At 48.5% G+C, this 15,870-nt stretch overlaps 1 protein-coding gene across 1 annotated transcript in view; it reads left to right on the top strand.

Annotated features, from left to right (window-relative positions):
- THADA (THADA armadillo repeat containing) overlaps positions 1 to 15,870 on the top strand; it is a 324,132-nt gene that overhangs the window by 277,596 nt on the left and 30,666 nt on the right. The gene's annotated exons all lie outside the window — the stretch shown is intronic.

Genomic DNA, 15,870 nt, shown 5'->3' with positions numbered 1-15,870 from the left:
ACAGAAAATGATTAGAATAGCTGACAACATTGAAATATTGTCTACAGAGTAAAATCAGTATTAAATTTCCTGAATCTGATAACCGTACTATAGTTTTGTAAGAGTATTTTTGTTCTTAGGAAATGCACATCTGAAATATTAAGGTGGAGAAAGGCACAGTGACTGCCACTTACCCTCAAATGGCTCAGAAAAAATAAAATTGTGTGTGTAAGTAGTAAACACAAGTAGTTGCTATACTTGCATCTTTTCTATATGTTTAAAATTATTTCAAAACAAAATGTTTTTTAAAAAATCCAATTCCACAACTAGAAAAGACTAATACAGTATATATATCGATAGATCACCTGCCTGGTTATTGGGTATTCCACCCCCCAGTGTAACTTCTTTCATGTAAATTATGTGAAAACATCCTGCCCCACCTCCACCTTTTTTAAACACTCATTTTTTAAAAAACTCATTTTGAGTGAATTTTGCATCCAAAAACTCAAAGCCAAGCCAGATTCCTCACATTCAGAAATCTCAGCAGCATGACATCACTGTGTGAGGATATCGTTCACCATGTCCCCATGTGTTCTCTGTTCTGCTTGATAGCAATGCTTAGAACCTCTGTAATGCAGCGTGGTTTTCTTAGGCAAAAACTGCACATCTTTCTGCTTTAGATGGAAAGTAACTGAGAACTGGGCACCACACCCTGATTTTTCACTCTAGTCAGTGTTTAGCCAGCTGATTCACTAGAACAGTATTGTCTTGTTTTGACATCTCTCAAGGATACCAAGCAGCTGATGGTTAAGTTTTCACATTCCTTGAGCATACAGTGGTTTTCTAGTATACTCTGCTACTGGCTTGCTCTTCGGTGTTCCAGGGGGCTTAAGTACATTGAAAAGGGTGGTGGTGGTTTAATCGCTAAGTTGTGTCCAACTTTCGTGATCCCAGGGACTGTAGCCCACCAGGCTCCTCTGTCCATGGCATTTCCTAGGCAAGAATCCTGGAGTGGGTTGCCATTTCCTTCTCCAGGGGGTCTTACTGACCTTGAAAGTGTGTGTTGTGCTTAGTCACTCGGTTTTGTCTGACAAATTTGCGACACCATGGCCAGCCAAGCTTCTCTGTCCATAGGGATTCTCCAGGCAAGAACACTGGGGTGGGTTGCCTTGCCCTCCTCCAGGGGATCTTCTCAACCCAGGGATCAAACCCAGGTCTCCTGCGTTGCAGGCAGATTCTTTACCATCCGAGCCACCAGGGAATTTGAAAATACTTGTACATAATTTTGTCCTCAAATCAGTGGTTTAAAAAGTGCCACAGTAAAATAATCATATTAAATGAGGCTAATATTTAATGGCTTCTTTGAGAAGACTAAGTGTTAATTCTTCTCTTCCTAAGAAAGAAAGAAACCATGAGGAGTCCTTGCCACTGAGATCTCATCCTATAAATGACGGCTGGATAGGGACAGAAGGAGCTCTGTGCTCATACTGACAACCTGTTGGGGATGTGGAGAAGTTGAGGTGCATCTTGGTTGTGGGGCCTGGGGGTGTTCCTCAGAGTGGAGCTGCCCAAAGCAAGGGATAAGCTGCACACAAATGAGAGCATTTCAACGTGGAAAAAAAAGCTGGAGGCAGACTTGAAGTTGAGGGGAACTTGAGAGCTTTCTAGGGAGCAGCTGGTGGATGTGTGTGGCCAGAACACAGGCTGAGGCCAGGGTAGCGGAGCAGGAATCAAAGATAGAGAAGCAGGGGCGGCCACCACATTTGGATGGCTTTGAATGCCAAGCCAAGGACCTCCTCTATAGGTGAAGGAAGACTGGCGAGGGTTCAGACAGAGGAGTAATGCTGCCAGGAATGTGGACCTGAGGAGCTCTTTCTGGAAGCCTCGTGTAAGATGAATCAGGGCTGAAGACGCCTCAGTAGGGGGTGAGACAGATCAGCTGGGAGCTGGTATCAAGCATCCTCGGGCTTCCCTAGTGGTTCAGACGGTAAAGAATCTGCCTGCGATGCCCAGGTTCAATCCCTGGGTTGGGAAGATCACCTGGAGAAGGGAATAGCAACGCACTCCAGTATTCTTGCCTGGAGAATCCCATGGACAGAGGAGCCTGGTGGGCTAATGTCCTCATGAGCTCCCTTCAGCAGTGATGGGATGGAGAGAGTGTGGGGTAGACTCAAGAGGATTTGGGGCTGTGCTCGTGGGCAGTGGGGGAGAAGGGAGAGCAGAGATGACTTCAAGGCTTCAAACCTGGGAGGTGTCCAAAAGAGGTACCTGAACACGCCTCTGGCACTGACAGCAGCGGGACTGTAGTGTTCCAGGAAGTGAACCTGCCAGGAATCAGGAAAGGCATGTAGAGGCCACAGTCACCGTGATCTGGGACAGAGTATTCCTTAGGCCTTGGAGCATCGGCAATGGAAAATGAGAGGGCAGAGGGGGATCTGTATCTGCTGGAGGAACAGCACGCACAGTTGGCTCTGTCCTTCCCTCAGTACACAGCGCAGTGCCCCTGGGAGGCCCAGCACTCCATCCCAGAGCAGCTGCTGGAACTGGTGGCTCTGGCTAGAAACCGTGGAAGAGGCCTGCATGAAACCAGTCACTATGCACACAGCTGGCTTGAGGTAGAAGTTTGTGGTGTGAATTAGTTAATGATTCTGGAAGGCCTGGAGGAAATAACTTGGTGTTTAGATAGCCCTCAGGAGGGTGGGTTTGTTGTTCACCTCTGCTTGCTGAGTTCCACTGTGCTCCAGCACATGCTCCCCCGACACGGTCACCTGGAAGGTGAAACTCCTTGGCTATTAATAACACTCTGAGCACCCCTGAGGCTCCCTCAGCTTTGGATGTGAGGAAGCCCCATCAGCGGGACCTGCCCCTCCCCGATCACCTCCCCTCCCCTCTACACCAGTCACAGCATGCTAAGAGGACCAGAAGAAATGGCGCATGTGGTGTTTCTTGTGTGCGTGCGTGCCAAGTCACTTCAGTCATGTCCCACTCTGCGACACCGTGGACTGTAGCCCAACAGGCTCCTCTGTCCTTGGGATTCTCTAGGCAAGGACACTGGAGTGGGTTGCCATACCCTCCTCCCGGGAATCGAACCTGCATCTCTTATGTCTCCTGCATTAGCGGGTGGGTTCTTTACCACTAGCACCACCTGGGAAGCCCTGGGGCTCAAGAGGAGGGGATTGAAATTCTCAGGAGGGAATAGAGTGTTCAGGCAGGACTCCAGGTGGGGCTGCACCTCACTCCTGCCCCTGCTCTGACTTGACATCAAGCCCTGAAATGCTCTGGAACGTGCTCTCACGGCAGATGCAGGAGACACTGAAGGCCATCGCTGGGCTGCTCCTGCTTCCCGGGCTCTCCACGTCCACCTGAGCAGCTCACTCACTTCTGTCTTAAAGATTCATACCCCAGGATTTCACATCAGAGCTCATTTGAACAAGCGCTTCCATATGAGGCAAAAAACCCCAGCCTGGACACTGTTTAAATTGGAATCACTAGATTTGTGTGACTCTGCGTGAGGCAGAGTTCCAGGTGGAAGCAGCAGGGGAGGCTTGTGAAGGTACAAACTTCAACCGCCTGTTTAGGAGGAGAGGGTGAAAGGCACCTTCAAAAAACAGCACACCCAGAGGTGTAGAAGATGGCCAAAATTCAGCAAGTTGAGGTTATTCCATAGCCTTTTAAAAAAAAAAATTCTACTGAAGTGTAGTTAATTTATAATGTGTGAATTTCTGCTGTATAGCAAAGTGATTCAGTTATACGCACATATATTCTTGTCATCTTTTCTCTCGTGGTTTATTACAGGATACTCTGCTGTCTAGTAGGACCTTGATGTTTATCCATCCTGTGTATGATAGTTTGCATTTGCATAGCCTTTTTTTTTTTTTCAGAACCCTTTGTCTCTGATACATGGTGTCTGCTGGATCCTGGATCTCACTTGATACAGTAGCGTCAGACTTGAAAACTCTAGGATAAGAGGACGGAGGGTCTGGCCTGAGGGGTGCTGCAGAGATGGCTGAATCTAGAGGCCTGAGCTGGAACCCTGCATGCTCACCTGGCAGAGGGGGTGCTCACTGTGAGCTGGAGGAGATGCAGGGGCTGGGGGTGGGCTGTGGTACTCGAGCATGCAGGGGGCTGGCCTTCTGAAGCACCCTCCTCAGGCTCCTTACCTTCTCTGGCTCAGGATCTCCCTCTATCCCTCCTCTTCCAGCTTCAGCCAGGGAATGCCAAGAAACCCTCCTTCCTTTCCTTGTTTCTGTTTATGAGATTCAAAAAAGTGTCTGATACCCAACAGTCGCTTTCGTTGATACAGGAAAAGAAAGAAGCCAGTTAACAAGGAGGTCCAGACCTCAAACCACTGTCAGTGTTGAGTTTCAAGAATGATGACGTTGTGGTAGGAACTTTTTTTTTATTTTTGTTTTTTAATATATAATTGACATAAAAGGCAGAAGCTTTCTTATGAAGAGAATGTTATAAAAGAATAAAGGACTTTTGGGAAAGAGAGACAGATACAGAAAGGGAGAGAGAAGCGAGCACACGTTTCCTCATGGACATGAGCGATGGGTGGTTCTTTTCCTTGGAATACTGGCTCCAAGGAGTTCTCATCCCTTCCTTCCACCATGTCCCCACCCACAAAACAATCATAGAATGCCTGCTCATTCTGCCAAATAGAAATGTTTAGGGGTGACACCCTAAATCCCACCTTCTCTGCAATGCCCCCTACCTTCCAAGATCTCCCCTTTTTCTGAACTCCTGCAGCAGTTTGGTTATAAACAGCTCTTGATTTCCAACTCTTCTGTCATTTGCTCTTTCCTACACTTCACTTCTATCTTCCCAACTAGCCCATGAGTTTAGAGACTGTCTTCTATTAGGTACACAGTAGGTGCTCAGTTGGTGTTGATGGCTGATCTTCCACCACAGTAGGCCGCCTACCAGTAGGTAGTTGTGTCATCAGTCGTGAGTTCCCTGAGAATATTAGAGTGCCCTTGGAAACAACAAAGCTCCAAAACGGGCAGACTGACCCTCCCTGCTAGGACTGGCCCAAGGCACGATGCGTGGTCATTGCTTCGGACAATCTGGAGAGGCCGTCTTTGTGCATGACTCACTGTCTGGGGCTTGTGGGGTAAGAATTGGCAGCCCCACAGGACTGTTTGGTCCTTCCTCACTCACACCTCTCGGGTCTGAGTCTCAGACTGCAGGGCCAGGGAGCCAGCCTGGAGACTGTGGGCCGTGGCCCTGGGGTAACCAGGAAACCCTGCCGGGGCCTCTGTGCTCTGCACGAGGGCCACAGAGATCCGAGAACACTGATGGAGCTTAGCAGGGAGGTGAAAGAGTGTAGACAGGAGTAGGATATAGAAAACTTGAGACTCAGAGGTGAAAGAACTAGGCAGGAGGCAGGCGGCCATAGTCTTATTTGTTGGGCTAATTGGAAACAGTTACACAGCCAGGGCAAGGTGAGGAAGAAGAGAGCTGACGCCTGGTCAGTTTCCCCTGAGACGTGTTCCTCCCCCTACCACACACCCCCGCCCTCACACACAGACACGCACACGCTGTCATCACCACACAGAGCCCTAGGGACCGCATGAGAGTGTGAACATGGCTCACACGCCCCAGCCGGGAGCAAGCCGGGAGGGAGATCTGGTCACTGTGACATTCATTACACAACAGCCCTGCGGTGGCCGCTCCGTCAGCAAAGCCTGAGGCCCACGGGCTTCGTGCTGAGCCACAGACAGCTCCATCCTGGAACTTGCGGAGCCACCTGCCGGCCGTGTGCCCGGCGGAAGGCCCTGCCCTTTTCCCGGTTCCTGCAGGTTCACAGGGTCCGGTCCTCTGGGTCTGGCCTCCCTCCTGCCTTGGCCTTCCAATAGCTTCTTGCCTCTTCTACTCAAATACACTGTCTCCAAAGTGTCTCTTCTGTTCGGAGGCCCCCGAGACTGGCCCCAGCCTCCGTTTTAGACAACCTTTAGGCCCCCGTGAGTGTCATCTCACGTGCAGGTACCAAATCCCTATTTCTCGAGAACAGTGACCACCACGCTAGAATTCCCCTCATAACTCTCTAAGCAGTTATGTCCCTGGGGACCTAAATGTCCCTGGGGACAAGCTAAACTTCCTTGCCTTGCTCATTCCTTGTGCGTATTTTTAAGTTCTGAATTGTTTTCTCACTCCTCCTCTTACTCCTACATAAATAAACCACAGGTTTTTCTTTTACTATTTAAGTATGAGGCCAGAAGTGGTGACATCACGCATATTCATCCAACAAATATTTGCAAAGTGCCCGTCCACAAGGTTTGTTTCACGTGCCAGTTCAAGCTACCAGAATCTCTCACCTGGACATTGGCGAAAACCTCCAGCCTGGCCTTCCTGCCTCTGTTCTCGTTTGCTGGCAGTCCACAGTCCCTGATGTTGTTGAAGGGCCCTTCTTAGGGAACAGATCAGAGGATGTTGCCCCCGTCCTCAGACCTTCCTTTCCTTCTCGGAATAAAACCCCGCTCCTGAAGTAACAGACAAAGCCCTCCCCAGCCTCACCCCTGTGCCTCTCTCCAGCCTCATCCCCTGCTAGGCCCCCTCTCTCTCTCTCAGCTCCCGCTCCCTGGCCTCCTCTGGGGGTCCTGTGACTCACCAAGCCTCAGGGCCTTTGCACTAGCTGAGCCCACTGCTTGGAATGGTCTCCGCTGGCCCCGCACAGTCGACTCCTTGTCTTGTCCATCTCAGCTTCAGTGTCATGCCTCCAGAAATGCCTTGACCACACCACCCAGATTACAGTTACCACTCAATGATTTGCTGATACTTCACCCTGCTGATTTTATTCTCTGCATGGTTCTTGGACCGTCTTATTATTTTACTGTTTACTTACCTTGTTAGTTGTCTCTCTCCACCAGAATAAACGGCTTCCCAGGTGGCAGTAGTGGTAAAGAACCCACCTGCCAACTCAGGAGACGTAAGAGATGGGAGTTCGATCCCTGGATCGGGAAAATCCCCTGAAGGAGGACAGGGCAACCCACTCCAATATTTTTGCCTGGAGAATCCCATGGACAGAAGAGCCTGGTGGCCTACAGTCCATAAGATCTCAAAGAGTGGGACATGACTGAAGTGACTTAGCATGCATGCACCAGAATAGAAATTGCAGGGATTTAGGATTTAGGATTTTTGCTTGCTTTGCTTGTTACTGTATTCCCAGAACCTGGTACATAACAGATGCTCAACAAAAATTACTCTTGATGGTCAGTGGAGTGGAGGGATGTACAAGCACAGTAGTTAAACCCAATAGAGATTAGTGTTTTTAGAAACGACTTAAGGTAAAAGAAGTAGAGCTGTGTGGGTGCTCAGCTGTGAGGTTGCCCTGAGATGGTGGGTCCTTGTTCGGGTGGGTTAACTCAGCCATAGTTAGACCCGCCTCTTCTGCAGTGGCAGGCCCTGGATTAATTCCCCCTCTCCCTCCCATTCCATCCTGTCCTTTACTTGAGCAAGGGTTTCATCTATGGGGGCCCCTGGGTCAAGCATGGGGCTGGCCCTGGGAAATGCCCAGCCAGGGAACACCTTTCAGTTGATCATCAGGCTCTGGTCAGTGGACTGCGACCCGTGCCAAATGAATCCATCTGGAACGCAAACATTGGTGGCTGCAGCTCTGAGAATGAGGGCCCCTTCTTCCTGGGGCCCTGGTCTGGCTGTGTAGGCCAGGACAGGGTGGGCCAGCAGAGGAGGAGAATATTTCCCTCTGGAAGCTTCTGTTTCATTTTACCTTTTGTGATCTTCACAGCCACTCTGTGAAATAGTTCACTCTCTTCTCCATTTTACTATCTTCCGAATTTCTCTGAATTTCTCTGAAATTCAGAGAATTGAAGTAATGGACCCCGGGTCTTGTGGGAGATAAGTTTCAAGTTGGAATTGGCTAAGTTTCAAGTTGGAGTTCAGGTTCCTGTGGTGACAAAGGCTTTTCACTTCTGTGGTGACAAAGGCTTTGCACTCAACACTTCTTCTAAGACAGGAAAAGGAGTCTAAGCCGAGCCTCTAGGTTTGGAACCTAGGAGTTAATAGAAAGCGGACATTGGGAGTCTTCTAAACTCACTGCTATATTTAAAAAAGAAGACACTGGAATCATAACCCAGGAAAATGGATTGGAGACCCAAGACTTCAGACACACAGAATTTGTCCTAGAAAAGGGAATAGAAGTTGTGGTGGCTGGGGCAGTTGCAGCCAGATGTGGTAGGAGGTCCTTTGTGAATGCTGAGTGTGTCTCCATTTTCCTGTCCTTCCTAGAGAAAAGGAATCACACTATCTGGGGGTTTTAGAGCCTCTACTTTACAGCTGGGGAAATGGAAGCCCAGGTAAATAAATGATTTCCCCAGTGTCACATAATTAGTAAGGAAATGAGGCCTAAAACACAGACCCCTGAGACACAGAAAAGCACTTCTCTCCACTGTTCCCCAAGCCACTGTCAATTTATAGAAACGAAGTGACAGAAATGCCAGGTGCCCACTGAGAGTAATCCAGACTTCTGGGTTGGAGAGAACCCATCAAGGGTAAGATTGATGCTGTCGCATAAGGCAGAGGAAATGGAAGGTTCCTTGGAAGAGAGAGCTTGGAGGAACTCCAGCATCACAGGGGTGGGAAGAACAGAGTGTTCTATGAAACCAGGCATCTCCCAGCAATAAAACCACACCCTGCCATCAGCCCTGAGATTCTATGGCTTTGCTCCCTCCTGGGCCTTCTCCCAGGGCCATCTGGATGTCCATCTATATTCTCAGTAGGTTCCAGGAAGGAAACACAACAAGTTAGGAATTGCGATGCTAACTCCCAAGCAGACCCCTGGCATTGCCTGGGCAGAGGGCGAGGGGAAATGGCTGTTTAAGCAAAGTAGCTGAGCCGGAATTAGTTCTGTATTTTCCCATTTATTCCTTCAAGACTATCATGCTTGATCAAGGCAGGAGCCCCACACACCCACCACAGGTTCGGTGGACTGAACCAGCAGAGCCCCAGTTAGCACGTACCAAATGCCCTTCCCATCAGTCACTGCCCCAGAAAGCCTGGGCTCCAGACGTTCACCTGCATCTCAGTGAGTGTGTCACTGGCAGCTGCCCCTCTGATGTGCAGAAGCAGATGCAGACTAGTGCTCTGGTCTTAAATCGGAGCAGGTTACCACCGCCACGAGATACCCTGCCTCCGCCTAGTTGCTAGGGTGATGGGATTGTTTCCATGGCCTCCCAGTGACTAAGCCTCAGAGGGACAACAGCCGGCTCCTCTAGAGGAAATGACAGTCATTTTTGCATCATTTTGCCTCTCCTGTTGCTGCTCGTGAAAGCTCCAGGGGCACAAGGTGACGGCCCCACGGGTAATGATGAACCCACAGTCTGGGGCTCAGGCCATACGATGCTGGTGTGGGTTTCATCTTCCCTCTTTGTCAAGGCGAGCCCAGTGCCCTGTGATCCTCATTCTCCTGCTCATGGCCTCAACTCTCCTCTTCTGCGCTTTCATTCCCGACCTCAGTAGTCGCCACATTCCCCCAAAAGGCCATGTCAGGATGTAAGGGTCCTGTGTGCACCCGTGTATGCAGTCTTCCCTTTTGAAACCTAAGCCAGTTTCATGAGTTGGGGTCCCTTCTCTGTCAGGGATGACCAGAGATGGCCCCATCTCCATTTACCCCTGCGCTGCTTAGGACAACTGAGGCCAGCAGCATCCCCAGCCTCCACCCTAGCTTCGGGCCTGACTCCCACTCTGAGAGGGAGGAAGTCTCCTCCACTGTGGTGAGCACTGACCCATGTTCTTCCCAGCCCTACCAGGTACTCTCACCGACAGACTTGTCAGAGGACATCTTCTTCTGGTCCCAGCAACCAAAGGATGGTCTAACGCAAACTGTTACAACATAGCTACTGCCTGAAAAGTCACATCTGGCCTCTGCACTAGCCCCTCATTCCTTAGCATCCTGTCAGAGACTTGTAAGGCCCTCATCCTGCCTACGAAACCCTCAAGCCATGTTCTCAAGTCTCTCAGAGCGATAGCCTGGTCTTCCTTGACCCTGCTGCTCTTTTTTGACTTTAAGAATCCATGTCGCAGGAGCTGGTGTAGACAGAACAAAAGGGGAGGTGGCTCTGGTAATGACAGGGCATCTCCAGGAGTGTTTTTATCTGTGTGCACAGGAAAGGTGTGTGTGTGTGTGTGTGTAACCTTTAGATCATGTATGGGTCAGTTCAGTTCAGTCGCTCAGTCGTGTCTGACTCTTTGCGACCCGATGAATCACAGCACGCCAGGCCTCCCTGTCCATCATCATCTCCTGGAATTCACTCAGACTCACGTCCATCGAGTTGATGGTGCCATCCAGCCATCTCATTCTCTGTCGTCCCCTTCTCCTCCTGCCCCCAATCCCTCCCAGCATCAGAGTCTTTTCCAATGAGTCAACTCTTCGCATGAGGTGGCCAAAGTACTGGAGTTTCAGCTTTAGCAACATTCCTTCCAAAGAACACCCGGGGCTGATCTCCTTCAGAATGGACTGGTTGGATCTCCTTGCAGTCCAAGGGACTCTCAAGAGTCTTCTCCAACACCACAGTTCAAAAGCATCAATTCTTCAGCGCTCAGCTTTCTTCACAGTCCAACTCTTACATCCATACACGACCACTGGAAAAACCATAGCCTTGACTAGACGGACCTTTGTTGGCAAAGTAATGTCTCTGCTTTTCAATATGCTATCTAGGTTGGTCATAACTTTTCTTCCCAGGAGTAAGCGTCTTTTAATTTCATGGCTGCAGTCACCATCTGCAGTGATTTTGGAGCCCAAAAAGATAAAGTCTGCCACTGTTTCTACTGTTTCCCCATCTATTTCCCATGAAGTGATGGGACCAGATGCCATGATCCATGTATGGGTTGGTGGGTTATAAATCTGTATGCCCCTCAGGGTGGCTCTTTGTAGACCATATACGGCAGCAGTTAGGAGGTAAGTGTATCGAGAGGAGTTCTGAGGAGAGCAGGATTTTAGGAGATTATGGTCTGGCCAGTTTTCTGATGTATCAGGACTGAGGAAGGACGAAGTGTTCCCACCGTCATCTAAGTGAGGAACTCCTCACTGTATTGCAATAATTCAGCTTTTCCGAAGCGATTTCTTGTGAGGCTTATGCACAGGAGTGAGGCGAAAGCATCAGGTGAGAATCAGAGACAAGGGTCGGCCTTGCCGGCAGCTCACCTCTGTCTCTTCGTCTCTCTGTTTCCCTCTCTACCCTCCCCCCACCTTCAGCTGAAGTGCCCCAGTTACAGGAGCACAGTTTAAGATCTTAGTGTGGGGCCTATCTTAAAATGGACTTTCTAAAGTATTTTCTTGGGGTTTCAGGCGGGAGACAGCTGACGTATTCACCAGGGTCTAGATTTGGCACCTGTAACAGACCCAAGTGAAAAGCAGCCTAAATGAATGAGTGGCGTGTCCCTCCCTTCTCACAGAAAGGCTAGTGGACGGCTGAGGCTCCACCGTCATCACGGATCCACACTCCCTTTCTTGGTGCCCTCCCAGTCTCAGTCTCACCTGTCCCTCTCATGGTCCAAGACAGCAGTTCCGGCTCCCACCGCCACGTCCACCATGCAGTGAGCGGGAGAAAGGGAGTCGCACACACCACTTCCAGGGGCACCCCATCAGCCAGGACTTGGCCGTGTGCCACATGGCTCGGCACAAGAGGCTCGGAAATACGACGCCTGTGCAGCTAGAAAACCTGTTCCTATGTACGGAGGGAAAATTGATCTGGGGAGATGGGACCATCACGTCTCGCCATTTCCCATCTTCTTGTTTTCATATAGATACTAATTACTGAGTTCCTGGAAAGTTCTGGCCACTTGCTAATCGCCAGGGACACAGACATAATAAAGATAGAGCCTCTGGCCTTAAGCTACTGGGAGTTTACCCTCTCAGGTGTTATTTACTTAAAATCAACAGGGTTTCCCTGTATTTGCATCCAAATTATTTTTTTTAGCAGCTCATATGGCCAATTTTGTAAGAAAAGGAGGTTAATCAATAATCCACAATAAGAATTTTAATCTACCATTTCTCACTGCCTTGATAAGTTTAATTGCTTATCTCTGTTACGTTTCTTAGGAACACACATCACTCAAATTGCGAACAAACTTTATTAGGAGGCAAGATTACAAGCCTTGCAATGGCAATATCCATAGCTAGAATTTACTGGAAAAGTATCTCTTTAATGGGGAAACCACACTAAGAAGAGACCCAAGAATGGGGAGTAGGCGAGAGAGTCCCAGGGTCATCTCTTTACATATATCTTGCCTATTCCCTCTGTGCTTTTGCCCATATTGGTCTTGTGCCTGGTATGTCCTCATTTTGTTGTTGTTTAATTGCCAAGTCATGTCTCTTTGCCACCCATGGACTATAGCCCTCTAGGCTCCTCTGTCCATGGGATTCTCCAGGCAAGAATGCTGCAGTGTGTTGTATGCCCTTATCTACCAACATAAATGGTAATGGTTCCATAAGGCCCAGCTCCAGGTCCTTCTTTCCCACAGAACTTTCCAGGCGTTTGTATTCTCTTTCCTTTTGTCACACTCACACTGCTAAGGTCTTCCATTGTTTCTTGGTTATGATCCCACCCACACTATAAACTTCTTAAGGTCAGGAGCCTTCATCAGAGCAAAAATGGGTAAACTTCTCAAGTCACTCGTGTCAGGCTGACATACTGTCCTGAAGCATGTTTTAGTTTTTGGGGGGTTTTTTTGAGAGAGAAATGAAGACACAAGATTTGAGGTGGGCAGCTCCCCATGGGTCAGAGTCCCCTTCCCAGCCTCGTGACAAGTCCAAGGGTTCCCAGTGATTCAAACAAAGCTGGGTCTTTAGATTAGGATGGATTGACAGGGGCTCCCCAAGCCATCCTGTCTCGTTACACTAGAAAATGAAATTTTCCTGATCTTTTTCAAAGCCAGTCATAGAACATAGTGGTTCTGCTTCAAAGTCACCAGTGTGTTACTTTTTTTTTTCAAAAGCAAAAGAAAAAAAAGTCAGATTCTTACCCTCTCCTCCTCCTTAATCTGTTCCAAATGAAAGCTTCGAGGAGGAAAACTCCCAGAACCTACCGTGTTCAGCAAATTGGTTTCTGCTGTGAAGCGGGGCTGGGCTGGGGAATGGAGTTAGGAAAATATATGGAACGTGACGTAAAAGATTTGGTTTGTGTTTGGAAAAGGGTTCAGGTTGTTTTCAGGTTTTGAGTTTCAGCTTGGGAGAGTTTGAAGAAGCAGCATTGAGCGCCAGCTCCATGCGTGACCCTCACAGCCTTTGCAGGCTTTTCATTCGGCTTTTCCTACCTTGGCCATCCCAGTTCAAGATGCCTGGCTTGGCAGGCTGGCTGGGGAACCTTCCTTCATAAATAACTCCCTGGGAAGATAGGAGTGATAACAGGCTTTAAGTGGGAGCTGAACTGCCTTAAGCACTTAGGAAAGGCCATGCAGAAGTCTGGTCCAGGAACTTTCCTTGCAAAGGCATGTGAATGCTCTTCAAGTTTTCAGTTGGGTTACTCTAATTTTATTATTCCTCTAACCTCTGTAACCAGCAGGGTGATTGAGGCTCTGATTGTGAGCCCTGTTTTTATTTTGCACACACTATTTTTATACTTCGAAGCTGTGGTTATAAAATATACACTCAGAAATGTTGGCTCTGTACCCACAAGACCCAGGAGGCTCTCCAGACGCGTGGTGACAGAGTTGCTCCCACAGGGATCCTCCCCCGGCCCTGGCCTTTCAGGGAGGAGCAGGGGACAGCAGTTGCTGGAAGAGACTGGTTCTCCCATGAGCAGAGTTCTGACCAAGAATTTTTCATTTGACTCTGAGAAATTGGCAGGTATATTTTTCTACCCTTGGGCAGCAAGAAAATCAAACCAGTCTATCCTAAAGGAAATCAACCCTGAGTATTCATTGGAAGGACGGATGCTGAAGCTGAAGCTGCAATACTTTGGCCACCTGATGAAAAGATCTGACTCACTGGAAAAGACCCGGATGTTGGGAAAGATTGAGGGCCAAAGTAGAAGAGGGAAGCATAGGATGAGATGGTTGAATTGCATCACCGATTCAATGGACATGAGTTTGCACAAACTCTGGGAAATAGTGAAGGACAGGGAAGCCTGGCATGCTGCTGTCCATGGGATCACAGAGAGTCGGACACGACTGAGCAACTGAACAACAAAATGCACAACAATGGGGCAGAACCCTTAAAAGCAGAAGTTCCAGTTTCAGACAGAAAATTCAGTTATCTTAATGTGGACAATTTTTCTGGCTCCCATCTTCCTCACCATCCATGCAGGAGGTATGAGCCTCAGAACATTTAGGTAAAGACAATAACAAAAAGCAGCTTCGTCTGCGTATCACTGCCATTAGCCAGAAATGGTTGTCAGTTCATGTCACTCTAGAGCTCAAAGACTGGGCACAGGAAATCATCCCAAGTGCCAACCATCTTGTGTTCTTTTCTGCCTGTTCCAACCCCTCCCTCCATCCTCTTGCCATATTTCCCCTCAAGCTCCTCCCTACCCTGTCCTTCCTCCAACCAGAAAACATCTAGGAATCTCCTGACATTGTTTCTACCTTGGCTCCAAGCAACGCTGGGTCTTTTTGAACCGACTTGTCCATAAATCTTAGATTGTTTTTCATCTTTGAACAAGCCGCTTCTATCAGCAAGTCATTATTCACATGTCAGGGGCAGGAAAAAGTTCACTGAATTTCAAACTTTAATTTCTTTTCACTCCAGTTTACATCTACTCCCCAGAAACCACAGGATTTTTTTTTTTTTTTAATCAGTCCGAATAGCCAAGGTACCCCGTGAGACAGCCTGCTAGAACCAAGGCCAACCACCTGGATATGGAGGAGGGCAGGGGTGGGAGAGCAAGCTTAGGTTTGCCTAAATGAGAGTGAGCTGGCTCTAACCCATGGGGAAAAATAATTTCGGCTTCTCAGAGAACAAAAAACCTACTGGTCTCACTTTAGAGTGATGGTTTGGAGAAACAGGTAATATAATGAAAAGCTCAACTTAGCGGTGACTATAAATTACAAATAGGCAATCCAGTATAATACAGCTAATGAGCTAGAATATATTTCACTTCCATGTCATAACAGCTAAAGGAGAGGTGAAGGGAGAGTGAATTTGGAGCTGATGCGAAGAGGAAAGAGGAAAGGAAGAAGAGAGAAAAGAGGAATGGGGCAAAGAAACTAACTCCCACACCAGGATCTGGCTCTTCCTGTCTTTCTGCTTTGTGATCCTCAGCAGACTGACTTTTGACCGCATGCTGGTTGTCATGGTTACAGGATACTGTTTGGATCTCCAGATAGCTGCGCAACATTCTAGGTAGGAAGGAAGGAGCAAGAACATACAATTTGCTTATCACAAGGTTCTTTATCAGGAAGAAAAAAATGTTCCCAACCCCCTACCCCTAGTAGATATCTCTCTGCATGTCTCCCTGACTAGACCTGGGAACATGGCCATCTCAGCTACCCAGGAAGACCAAGAGAGGAAGAATCATGCAAAGGAGAATGAGATGGGGCTGCATACATCACCTAGAGCTGCATGCATCACCTCACATAACAGAGTTGGATTTCTGTTAGCAAGGAAGAAGGGCGGTGGCTATTAGGTGGGCTCCAGATGAGAACGCTCTGTCCCCAGGGAGTGCCATGACACATTAGGGGACTATACGTGGTCCAGCATGAAAGTGTGAGTAGGATGGGAGAGGAAGGACCAGAACTGGAGAGGTGAGGGCAAGATCTTCAAAGGCCAGGAATGCCCTGCTGATGAATTGACTCTTAACAAGAGTCTTCCCAGGTTCTAAGTAGGAAATTGAGATGATGATGAACGTTATCCAGAAGAGGGGAGGAGGCACCAGTGCCCTCTAAAGCAGTGGTTTTCACACTTCACTGTGTACACAGATGACCTCTGAGGATCTT

The sequence above is a fragment of the Budorcas taxicolor genome, chromosome 11 (genome assembly GCF_023091745.1).
Source record: "Budorcas taxicolor isolate Tak-1 chromosome 11, Takin1.1, whole genome shotgun sequence".
NCBI classification, from domain to species: domain Eukaryota; kingdom Metazoa; phylum Chordata; class Mammalia; order Artiodactyla; family Bovidae; genus Budorcas; species Budorcas taxicolor.
Note: the sequence above shows the minus strand (reverse complement) of the source record. Positions and strands in the feature narration are given on the sequence as shown.